Consider the following 10,760-nt stretch of genomic DNA (forward strand, 5'->3'; position numbering starts at 1 on the left):
TTGAAAACCAACCAATCACAGCGCAGCAGCGTGCTTTATAAGTTCACGCACAACCAGTCGACCTTATCGCCTGATGAAGACTAGCAGTGTGCAGTCGAAACGTCGCGATCTACATCACAAGTGACACTACGTCGTGAGACAAACGAAAAATACTTTATTATTATTCTCTCTATTCGCTGTTTTCACCGTTCCCATAATACATCTTGTTTACCCCCCAAAATTTTTGCATAAGCATTAATTTTAATTTCTCTTGGGATTTACAATGACGTGCAATCGTCCCAAGAGAAATTGAAGACAATGCTTATGCAAAAATTTTGGGGGGTAAACAAGGTGTATTATGGGATCGTGAAAAAAGCGAATTGTTGTATAAAGCTAAATGGTCGGTTACACCCTCTGTAAAGACGTAATGCACTCGACCCAAGAAATTCCATTCTGATGACGCAGTCCTACAGAGACTGATGTGGCCAATGATTAGCTCCCAGTTTTGTTGCTTGCGCGCTAAAATTTAAAACCGAGAAACAATCAATCAGAGCAGAAGGAGGACGCATAGTCGCGCATGTATAGAGCTCATAATCGAAGTAATTCTCGTTCCCAGATTTGGTTTTTGGATTGTCTAGCATTCAACTGAAAAATATCTATCCATGTAATCGTCTCGAAAGAAAAACTGCAAAGGGGTGATAACAATACTGCTGACTAAATCATCTAATTATTTGTGAACGAATGAAACCGCGTTGTGGAATACTTAAATATGTTTTTTTCGATTATTTAAATGCTCTAAGTTCTCACCACAAACGCGAAAAACAATACATGCAAAAGCGATGACGTTTCACAACGGCTCTCACATAATTTTGAGGAAATTTGAATAAAAGCAGCCGACACCCTGTGCGTAAAAAGACTTTTATCCAACTGCAGCTTCCTTTTTTTAAACATAAGAAGCAATGTTAGTTATTGTATAAATAGTATTGTTAGAATCTGATGGATTTCAAATCAGTGCGATACAGTAGTTATGTAGTCACAGGCCAAGGATGCAAATAATACATTTTCTTCGTAGATTTGCTCAGATTCAACAACAGAAATATTTTATTTTATATTTTTAATTTTCTTTTAGGTTTCCCTTTTTGTCGTCTCAACAAAGGTTGTGTTATATTGTAGCGTGGGATCGGATAAACGACATACGATGCGCGCGAGCAAGCTTAAGGTCAAACGGTGTCTTGCTCAAAGCGGCTTTGTATATCTTAAACTAATAGATCTCATCGAACATTATTAGTCTCTTTCGTTTATACATGGTAGTGTTTCTTTCTAACTGCACGGGAGTATTTTGTGTAAAGAGGCGTCTAAAGATCACTCCTTCCAGTTTCCCGTCCCGATCCAACCGAACCAACTGAGGTGACCCAACCGAGATATTTCTGGAGACAAGCGGGAGACTGGGCACTAGTATAATCACTGTAATGGCGGCGTTCATGTGATTTGTTTGCGTCGAAGTTATTCTCGCTGTTTTATAAAGGTAAGAGAGTCAATTTGAATACCTTTCTCATATCTAACTAAGCTTTAGAATACAGAGCTACCTGTTTTCGTCTCACTAAATAAACAGGAGGAATTCTAATTGCAACAACGAGTAAAAAGACTTTTAAAAAAGTGGTTCTTCGATCCAGCTGCACTCTGCAGATCGATGTAAACACTTTTTTTACTTATCTAGGCACTTAGTACCGGGGAAATGTACATGTTTCTGGGAATTTATTGTAACTGACTCAATAACTGCACAACAAGTGTTTGTGCATTATTAAATTAAACCCTACTTTAAGAGTAATTCTATTCTAATGTTTTCTTTCCAGTCTGAGGCCATCCCCTTTTTTCGACTTTGCTTGTTTACAAGAAAAGAGAGAATAGCGACTGGCAAAATCTAACCGGAAGGGATTGCATTCTTGTTAACTCTCAAGGGACTGTATTCTCAAGGGAAACTTTCCGTTGGGTGATCTAGCGCGGACTGAAAGTGTCACTCTATAGTTTGCTCAGCACCAGGAGAAAAAAGGACGCAACAATATAAGAATAAAACGTGAGTAGCCCAAATCACGCACAACCAAAAGAAGAAGGGGCGAAGGCAGCGAAGAAAACGAAAGAACGCAACACTAGAAAGTCTTTAGGCGCTAAGGGACCAGAAAGAGAGGGGGAGGGAAAGAAGGGGGGAGGCGGGGGAGGGGGGGAAGAAGTATGGGGGAAGAGGAGTGGGAAAGAAAGAAGTGCAAACACAAGTGAAACAGTGAGATGCAAGACATGCCATACCCACGACACAGTGAGACAGAAACCCCACTCCAACGCCCTGAACTGACATGACACTGCAGCAGAGATGACCAGACGCCCACGGACAGGACGGACGAGAGGACCACCAGGAGAGAGGAGACACACACTCACAGGACGCAGGGCGGACAGTGGATCGGCAGGGAGAGACAGCAAAGAGGAAGGGAGAATGAGGGGGGGGGGACACGAGAGAGGGGGGCACCCAGGCCTGGAGGGGGGCCCAGGACCCAACAATCCCCCCCCCCCACAAAAAGACGCCCAACCACACAGCGAACACGAAGACCGCGACCCAGCACACACCACTACGAGAGTCACGGACGCGAGCACGGGCGGGGGAAAAATGGTGCTCAAGCGTGGGAGCGAGACGCGACCCGGGCGACCGCCGCGAGAGTGAAGCTGAGTTGAGTGTATGAGACTGTCAGCGATCTCCGGTAGTTTCACTCACTTAGTTGATCTTGCGTCTGTGTGAGTAGGTTGGGAGGGTGACGGTGAAGATCTGGTTCCTTAGTGGAGACGAGCGAGGTTGGGGAGGGGCGTCGGAGGGCAAGGGGACGGGGTTGGAGTAAGGGGAGGAAGCAGGGAGGAAAGAGAGAGGTGTATCGAAAGGTGATAGTGTGTGCGGGGAGCAAGAGAGGGACCGCGAAAAGGAGGGGGAAGGCTGAAGGTCCGGTGAGGGAAGGGGAGGGGGAGGGAGGAAGGGGGGGAGGAAGGGGAAAGGGAGGAAGGGAGGAGATCGCGGTCGATTGTCGAAAGATAGAGGGGGACGTGGAGTCCTTGAGTCAGCTGGAGGAGTGTTAGTGGTAGATCAGGGCCTCCGCGGAGGAGGCTGAGATGGGTCAGGAGGGGGGGAGAGGTTTGTGTTTGTGGTGGAGGAGTGTGAGGTTGCATAAATATCAGCCCTAGATGGAGATGTGACCACAGAGTGGGGGAAGTGAGATGATGTTGATCGTGCCCAGTGCCGCAATGAGAGGGGAAGGGAGAGGTGGGGGTAGGTGAGTGGGAGTGTAGTGAGCGCAAGATGTGAGAGGAGAGGGAGTGTAGGAGGAGGAGAAGTGGTCAAGTGGATGGTGACGAGAAGGTGGTGCGTAACCCCTGGAAGATTGATGAGAGATTAGGAAAATTTGAAGGAAGTTTACCAAGAAGGAGTGGCACCGCGTGGAGAGCGGAAATAAAAAATGTTAAGAGTTGAATCTTATAGGACAAGCGGACCTTCTACTCAACTGCAAAAAAGTCGATATCTCGAAGAGATCTTTGATTTTCTCTGTTTAGCGTCGTCCGACTGACCCAGATTTTCGCGCTTTCAAAAAAAAATGTTATACAGAAAGTAATGAAGGCAATGACACATTATTTTAAATAATGGTTCATTCTTTTTATGCTGTTCTTGTTTCAGTTTACCCACGACGTCGATTTTTCCTTCCTCCATTGCCGCCATGTTGACCTTGTAACCATGTCTTCTTGTTTCTAGGCTCCCCGGATATTATGCTGAGGTACCGGGCCTCTTAGTTCCAGACTCCTTATCCACTTTTTTTGTCTTTTTTTTTTTAATTCCGACTGACCGACCCAAAAACAGAAAACACATGCGACGATAAATGAAAAAAGGGGATGGCCTGACTGTGTTTTCCTATAAAGCTTTATAGCATGAGCCTTTGTATAAATGGGCACCCTCATTTATATGGGTACCCGCAGCCACCCGCAGCCTTCGTTTTCGTCGCAGTTTTTGTGCAAATCTAGGATTTAAAGCAGATCTTCATTTTATGGATTGAAACTGCAAGACAGTATAATCAGTGTAATTCACAGCTGAGAAAAAATATCTCACTTCAACAACAAATTGCAAACAAAAAGGATACAGTTGGTAAAAAACAATAACAAGGAAAATTAACGATTATTTGGATTTGTTGCCAACATTCTACTGTTTTTTTTTTTTTAATGAAACTTACGGCATTTATTTTCTTTTCAAGTTTACATTTATACGACCCCAAAAGGTCGAAGCTTAAATCTTCTCTTCAGTCTTGAGATCTTTGCTTTTTCTGCAGTAATCGCAGCATCTTCGATTTCTTTCTTTGGAAATACCCATAGAGGAGCTCAAACATACAGGTAGCACCCCCAAGGACACAGAAAGGAAATTAAATAAACACACTGACCGTTCCTTCCAAGTGTGTCTGCTTAATACATGCTTGATTGTACGTGTATTTAATCTTTGCACTGGAAGTGAAATTGTACCCTGAACTGAACTGAAAGAAAATAGTTAAACCTGACACCTATAATTAACAGAAAGGTTGGTTAGTAGGCACCTGAAATAACTATGTGGAGCTAAGTTAGTCTGATGAACATATAATTTATAGTAATTAATCTAGTTGGACAGGATTTACATACATTTATGCACCTATAACATATATAAAAATACTAAAAAACTGGATCATTAGATTGATTATTTTCAGAGTTTTGATTGCCTTAAAAACCCATGAGTAAGAACCTAATTTTTAAGAACCTGTTAGGCTTAAAATTGCCAGTTAGACACCCTCTGTATAAGAACCTCTTTAGCCTAAAATTTGGAAACAGGTTCTTGATGTCTAAAATCGATGGATCTTCTTTGGAGGCCATTAGGAGTCTTATCACTCCAGTTACAATGTTAATGCTACTGTTGAAATTATAAGTTTTTATTATTGATACAATCACATAAATATCATTAAAATGGTATGCAAATTTGATATAACGGAAAGGCTGAATACCGCTGGCAACAATGTAACATTGAAACAATATGAATTTTTCTTAAGAAAATAAGAACCTATTAAGAATCTAAAAAGCCTAAATTTGTGCTAATTACAATTAATGTAAGAACCCTTCTAGGCTAACTTGGCAAAATGTAGGTTCTTACTCTCGGGGTTTTACTGTATTGAATATTTTAACAATAGAGTGTTTCTGTCGAGGAACTCTCGGCTGATAGTTGCCCCGTGGAAATTTGATGTTCTTAAAACAAATATTAGCCCAAGAGGCGAAGCTTCGAGGGAAAATATTGAAAATATGCTAGTTTTAAGAACATCAAATTTCCAAGGGGCAACTATCAGACCGATAGTTCCGAGACAGAAACACTCTATTGTCTTTATTGTTCACCACTAAATTTTCTTCCAAGCATCGTGAATTATTTTTACTTTTCAGGATAAAAAACTCAATTGAAAGCCGAAATTTAACAAACGAAACAAAACCAGACAAGAAACCCACTAAATGCAGTGAATTTGGTTGGGTTTTTTTGTCTGCAGGCAGCTTGTTTACAATAAACAGTCACGGGCGGGCACTATCGATCCGGGCATTTTTCACGGGAGGGCACTATGAGCTGATAGTGCCCTCCGGCGGACGGGCACTATCGCGTCACGTGTTCAATTTAAACCAATCAGAATCAGAGAAAATTTAGTGGTGAACTATAACGCCCATTATAGCATGCCTGAGAAACAGGAGACAAAAATAATTTGTCCTCCAGTCTTTTTTTTACCCCCCAAAAAACTAGCAATATTTATTTTATCGATACTTTGTAAGATGATTTCGTGAGAGATTTCGTGAGATGATTTGCTAACATAAAGATGATTTCTCGAGATGACTACAGCCAACTCAATCGCAAGGCACGCTCGTGAAAAAAAATGTTTATACGGTAAAATTCCGGTTATAAGTCCCCTTTCCCGCTTATAAGCCTCCCAGTAATAGGCCCATCTACCTGTAGAGAAAAAATACAAGCTACAAGCTCCCCTGGATATAAGGCCCCCTCTCCCAATATCGTTGCAAATTTTGAAATAAATAGTTGATTTATTATGAGTCTTTAAAGCTTAAATCAAAATCAGTTAATGGAAAATGTATTTCGATCAACGCTGCTCTAGCTCATTTCGAAACGTTTTTTATTCCGCTTATAAGTCCCCCCCCCCCCGGATATAAGCCCTCCCGTTTATAAGCCTCCCTTACAAAGTTGTGTAAGCAATAAACGATTTTTGAGAAAGACGTTAATTCAGTTTCAGAGTTGTCCCCACGAAAAAAATCTGAGTCCCTGGCGGGAGTCAAACCTTTAACCGTTCGCACACTAGTTGAGTAGTATTGCTACTGAGATACAGAGAGATTCTTGTCAAACTAGACCATTTACTAGGTTCGAAATCCAAATCAAACTATTTTTTGAAAAACTCACGTTTGTCTCTTGTATTTTAACGTCCGGTACTAGAGTAAGTAAAACAACTAGATTGTCTGATAATACTACCAATAATAATGACAAAACTCGTACTAAAATTTTCTTTGTTATTTCCTTAGGAATACGTACAAGCATCTAGTATGTAGCGATCCGATCTTTGACAGCAAAGTTGACAGAGTTACTACGCAACAATATGCCTTGAAAGGGTATCAAGCGCAAATCTCCTTTGAGCGAATGAAATGTTCTTCGACGTATAATCGCACAGAGGTTAAGCAAATCAAAACCTTATTTGATTAATATGACAACGAACATACGAGGGAAGGAACAAGAGTGTAAGCAGATCTTAAACCATGAACGAACAAGCAGAGGAGAAAAGCCGTTTACATGCAAGCATTGCAATAAGTGCTTTAGCCGGTCATATGAATGCAAAGTCCATGAACGAACTCACACAGGAGAGAAGCCGTATACATGCAAGCATTGCAATAAGTGCTTTAGGACTTCATCAGATTGTAAAATACATGAACGAACTCACACAGGAGAGAAGCCGTATACATGCAAGCATTGCAATAAGTGCTTTAGCCAGTCAGCACATTGCAAACAACATGAACGGACTCACACAGGAGAAAAGCCGTACACATGCAAGCATTGCAAGAAGTGCTTTAGCCAGTCAGCACATTGCAAACAACATGAACGGACTCACACAGGAGAAAAGCCGTACACATGCAAGCATTGCAAGAAGTGCTTAGCCGGTCAGCACATTGCAAACAACATGAACGGACTCACACAGGAGAAAAGCCGTACACATGCAAGCATTGCAAGAAGTGCTTTAGCCGGTCAGCACATTGCAAACAACATGAACGGACTCACACAAGAGAGAAGCCGTATTTATGCAAGCATTGCAATAAGTGCTTTAGCCAGTCAAAACATTGCAAAACGCATGAACGAACTCACACAGGAGAAAAGCCGTATACATGCAAGCATTGCAATAACTGCTTTAGGACTTCATCAGATTGTAAAATACATGAACGAACTCACACAGGAGAGAAGCCGTATACATGCAAGCATTGCAATAAGTGCTTTAGCCAGTCAAAACATTGCAAAACGCATGAACGAACTCACACAGGAGAGAAGCCGTACACATGCAAGCATTGCAATAAGTGCTTTAGCCAGTCAAAACATTGCAAAACGCATGAACGAACTCACACAGGAGAGAAGCCGTACACATGCAAGCATTGCAATAAGTGCTTTAGCCGGTCATATGAATGCAAAGTCCATGAACGAACTCACACAGGAGAGAAGGCGTATGCATGCAAGCATTGCAATAAGTCCTTTAGCCGGTCAGATGACATTGCAAAAGACCATGAACAAACTCACACAGAGAGTGAAGCCGTATACATGCAAGCATTGCAATAAGTGCTTTAGCTGGTCATCAAATTGCAAGCAACATGAACGAACGCACACAGGCATGAAGCTGCATACGTGCAAGCATTGTGGAAAGAGCTTTGACCGATCATCAAATTGCAAGAAACATGAGGAAAGGCATGCAAGAGACAGTTTATTAAAACGGAAACAGCATGATAAGCACCTTGAACAAGGAAGACACGTTCAGGAATCAACAACAACAACTCACAGTAGCGAAATATCCCGTACGTTGTTTTCTTTGACTGCAGAAAATTCAAGCCAAGTTGAAAGCCTCACCTGTTGGATTTGTCAGGAGGAATTAAGCAGTAAGGAATGCCTCGCTCTACATTACGATGATCATATGAGATAAAAGCAACGCTCTAAAAGGGAAACGTCATTCTAAGCTGTATTTCTCACACTTGCTTTTCTTGTAATCGTTTTTTAGTGTTTGTTAGTGTTTTTGTAGTGTCTTATTTCCATGGTTCAGCAGCGGGCAATATATAAAAATTAATAAATGAATAGATCTCATCCGAGATTCTGTCGGACGGGCAGACGTAAAAAGCGGTTGCTGAATTATGCCTCTCTTCTTTGGACATCACATGGTTATCAAAGATCGGTTGGACTTTCAATCTTCTAAGGTAGCACCTTGTAGTTCGCACTTGTCCAACTTCTTAGCAATCTGGTGAGTTCTTTACAGGGTGACTTTAAAATCGGGTAACTTCCATTTAAAATTTCTTTTTCTTTTATCATGCTTATTTTGGCTAATCTCCTTGGATTGTTTGATATTTCAGATAGTGTACCTCTTTCAATGTTATGTAACTACTGACTCAGTTGAACGAACTGGTAATCTGTTTAAAGATATTTTTAGCCAGTAGTTGTGTTGCTTTGAAATATGGTCTATCTAGTATGTGAGTAGCCGATGAAATGTACGAACTATTAATGTTGCGGATTATGTTCAGCTGAGTGTTCAAGTTCCCTGTAATTACAAAAAGAACGAACTGTTACCAAACAGGTTTTGTTTGTATAGCTTAGAGAGAATCCTGTATGTATGGTTCTCTACCGGTCCGGTTTTGTTAGTTTGGGGATTATTTGGGGGATATGGTGATTTTTTTTACTAGTCATTTTACATTGTGTTATATGATACAGTGAAAAGTGGTTTCTCAAGTGACAACGTGTCCTTAGGAAACCCCTTTTGGTTTAGTTCTACCTCTTTTGGATTACTGCCAAACGTAGTGTTAATAACAAGTTCCTCATTAGTGGTTCCTATGTTAGGTTAATGTTGTTTTACTTTGTGAGATGGTTTTCATTGTACTGTAATCCTTTCTATATTGAAGTAGTCATCGGCTAATAAAGACTTTGTAGGTTACCGTTTATCAAGTATTGAACCGCCCCCCCCCCCCCCCCGAACCCCGTATAAGACGGACACCTCCATAAGACGGACACGTGGTGTTGGTCCAGTCCCTGCCATTTTTCAGTCATTTTACTGTAACTAAACTACCTATAAGACGGACAGTTGAAGGTGGTCCCAAAGGTGTTCGTTTTAGAGAGAGTTGACTGTATTATTTTACTTATCAGTTTCGTTTTATAAATGTCGAATTTGCTTTCCCACTAAAAAAACGCACAGTAAATTATCGTCCCTAAACCAATGTTAACCAATCAAAGGTCGCGTACTAGTTTTTCATTTATGAGAAAAATCTTACATCCAATCAGAAGTCGCCTATCATGCTTTTTGTCGTTTGGGCTGTAACAAGTTGATTTTTCATTCAAAGCTAGTTGGTAGCGTTTCGCATAGAAGCCATCGCTTGGCAGAGCTTAAAAGTCGGTATGGTATAGTCTAGTTAGTAGTTATTGAGTGTTGAGCTGGTGTGAACAGACGACTCTTTTACATCCTCTGTAGTGACGTAATGCATTCGACCCGAGAAATTCCATATTTGTGATGTAGCTCTACAGAGGTTGATGTAGGCCAATGAGTAGTGTGCCAGTTTTGTTACCTGCGCGCCAAAATGTTTAACCGAGCAAGAAGCAATCAGAGCGGATGGGAGACGCGCACATGCCAGGGCTTCAACGTTAATTACCCCATACAAGCCCTTGGAGGTTCCACTAGAGGACAGTCCTAGTGATGTTGTTCTTCACTGTAAAGTTTTCGGCGTGTACACTAATAGCTTTTCAGGTTATTTTGTTACTGAAAAGTTAGATTTAGCAGATTCAAACCATGTGTGCTGGACTAGACTATACATAAGTTCAAGACAGAAAATTTAATATCAAATAATTTGCGTTCCTGCAAAAATGCATGCTTTTACTGAAAATGCATACCGTAAAATTCCGGTTATAAGCCCTGGGCTTATACAACTTCGTAAGGGTTTTAAATGGAGGGGCTAATATCCGGGAAGACTTACTAAGCGGAATAAAAAAAACGTTTCGAACGAGCCACTATAGTGTTGATCGAAATACGTTTTTAAGTTAAAAACGCATAATAAAGCAACATTTAGCCCTGTTCAGTACTGTCATCCAGCAGAGGGGAGCTTACATCCGGGGGTATAATCGGATGTATTTTCTTGTTTCCAGGTAGATGGGCCTATAACCGGGGGGGGGGGGGGGCTTTGAACTGGAATTTTACGGTATGCTCTGCCTCTTTACGGCCATTGTCTAAGAAATTTTTCTGCAACGTTTAGAAAAACATTTTCTTTCTTTTCTGTGTGTTTTTTGTTTTTGTTTTGTTTTGCTTCTCCAGTTCTGACGTCTTCGTCAAGCTTTCACCATGTGTCAAGAATCAAGATCCTCTCCCCTCCTCACCCTCACCTACCCCCTCCCCAGCCAGCCACCCAGCTGACTCTAGCGGGATATTTTTGGAGAGAGTCGGGACACTGGGCTCCAGTGTAATCGACGTGTTATCACTGTA

At 41.4% G+C, this 10,760-nt stretch overlaps 1 pseudogene across 1 annotated transcript; it reads left to right on the forward strand.

The window, feature by feature from the left end:
- The first annotated feature begins 1,451 nt into the window (after positions 1-1,451).
- On the forward strand, positions 1,452-8,306 carry LOC144655323 (uncharacterized; annotated as a pseudogene). Its single transcript, XR_013571069.1, has 2 exons — positions 1,452-1,504; positions 6,580-8,306. The product of XR_013571069.1 is annotated as an uncharacterized LOC144655323 (transcript).
- The last annotated feature ends 2,454 nt before the right edge of the window (positions 8,307-10,760 follow it).

The sequence above is a fragment of the Oculina patagonica genome, chromosome 5, assembly GCF_052425735.1.
Source record: "Oculina patagonica isolate OP01 chromosome 5, crgOcupat, whole genome shotgun sequence".
NCBI classification, from domain to species: Eukaryota; Metazoa; Cnidaria; class Anthozoa; order Scleractinia; family Oculinidae; genus Oculina; species Oculina patagonica.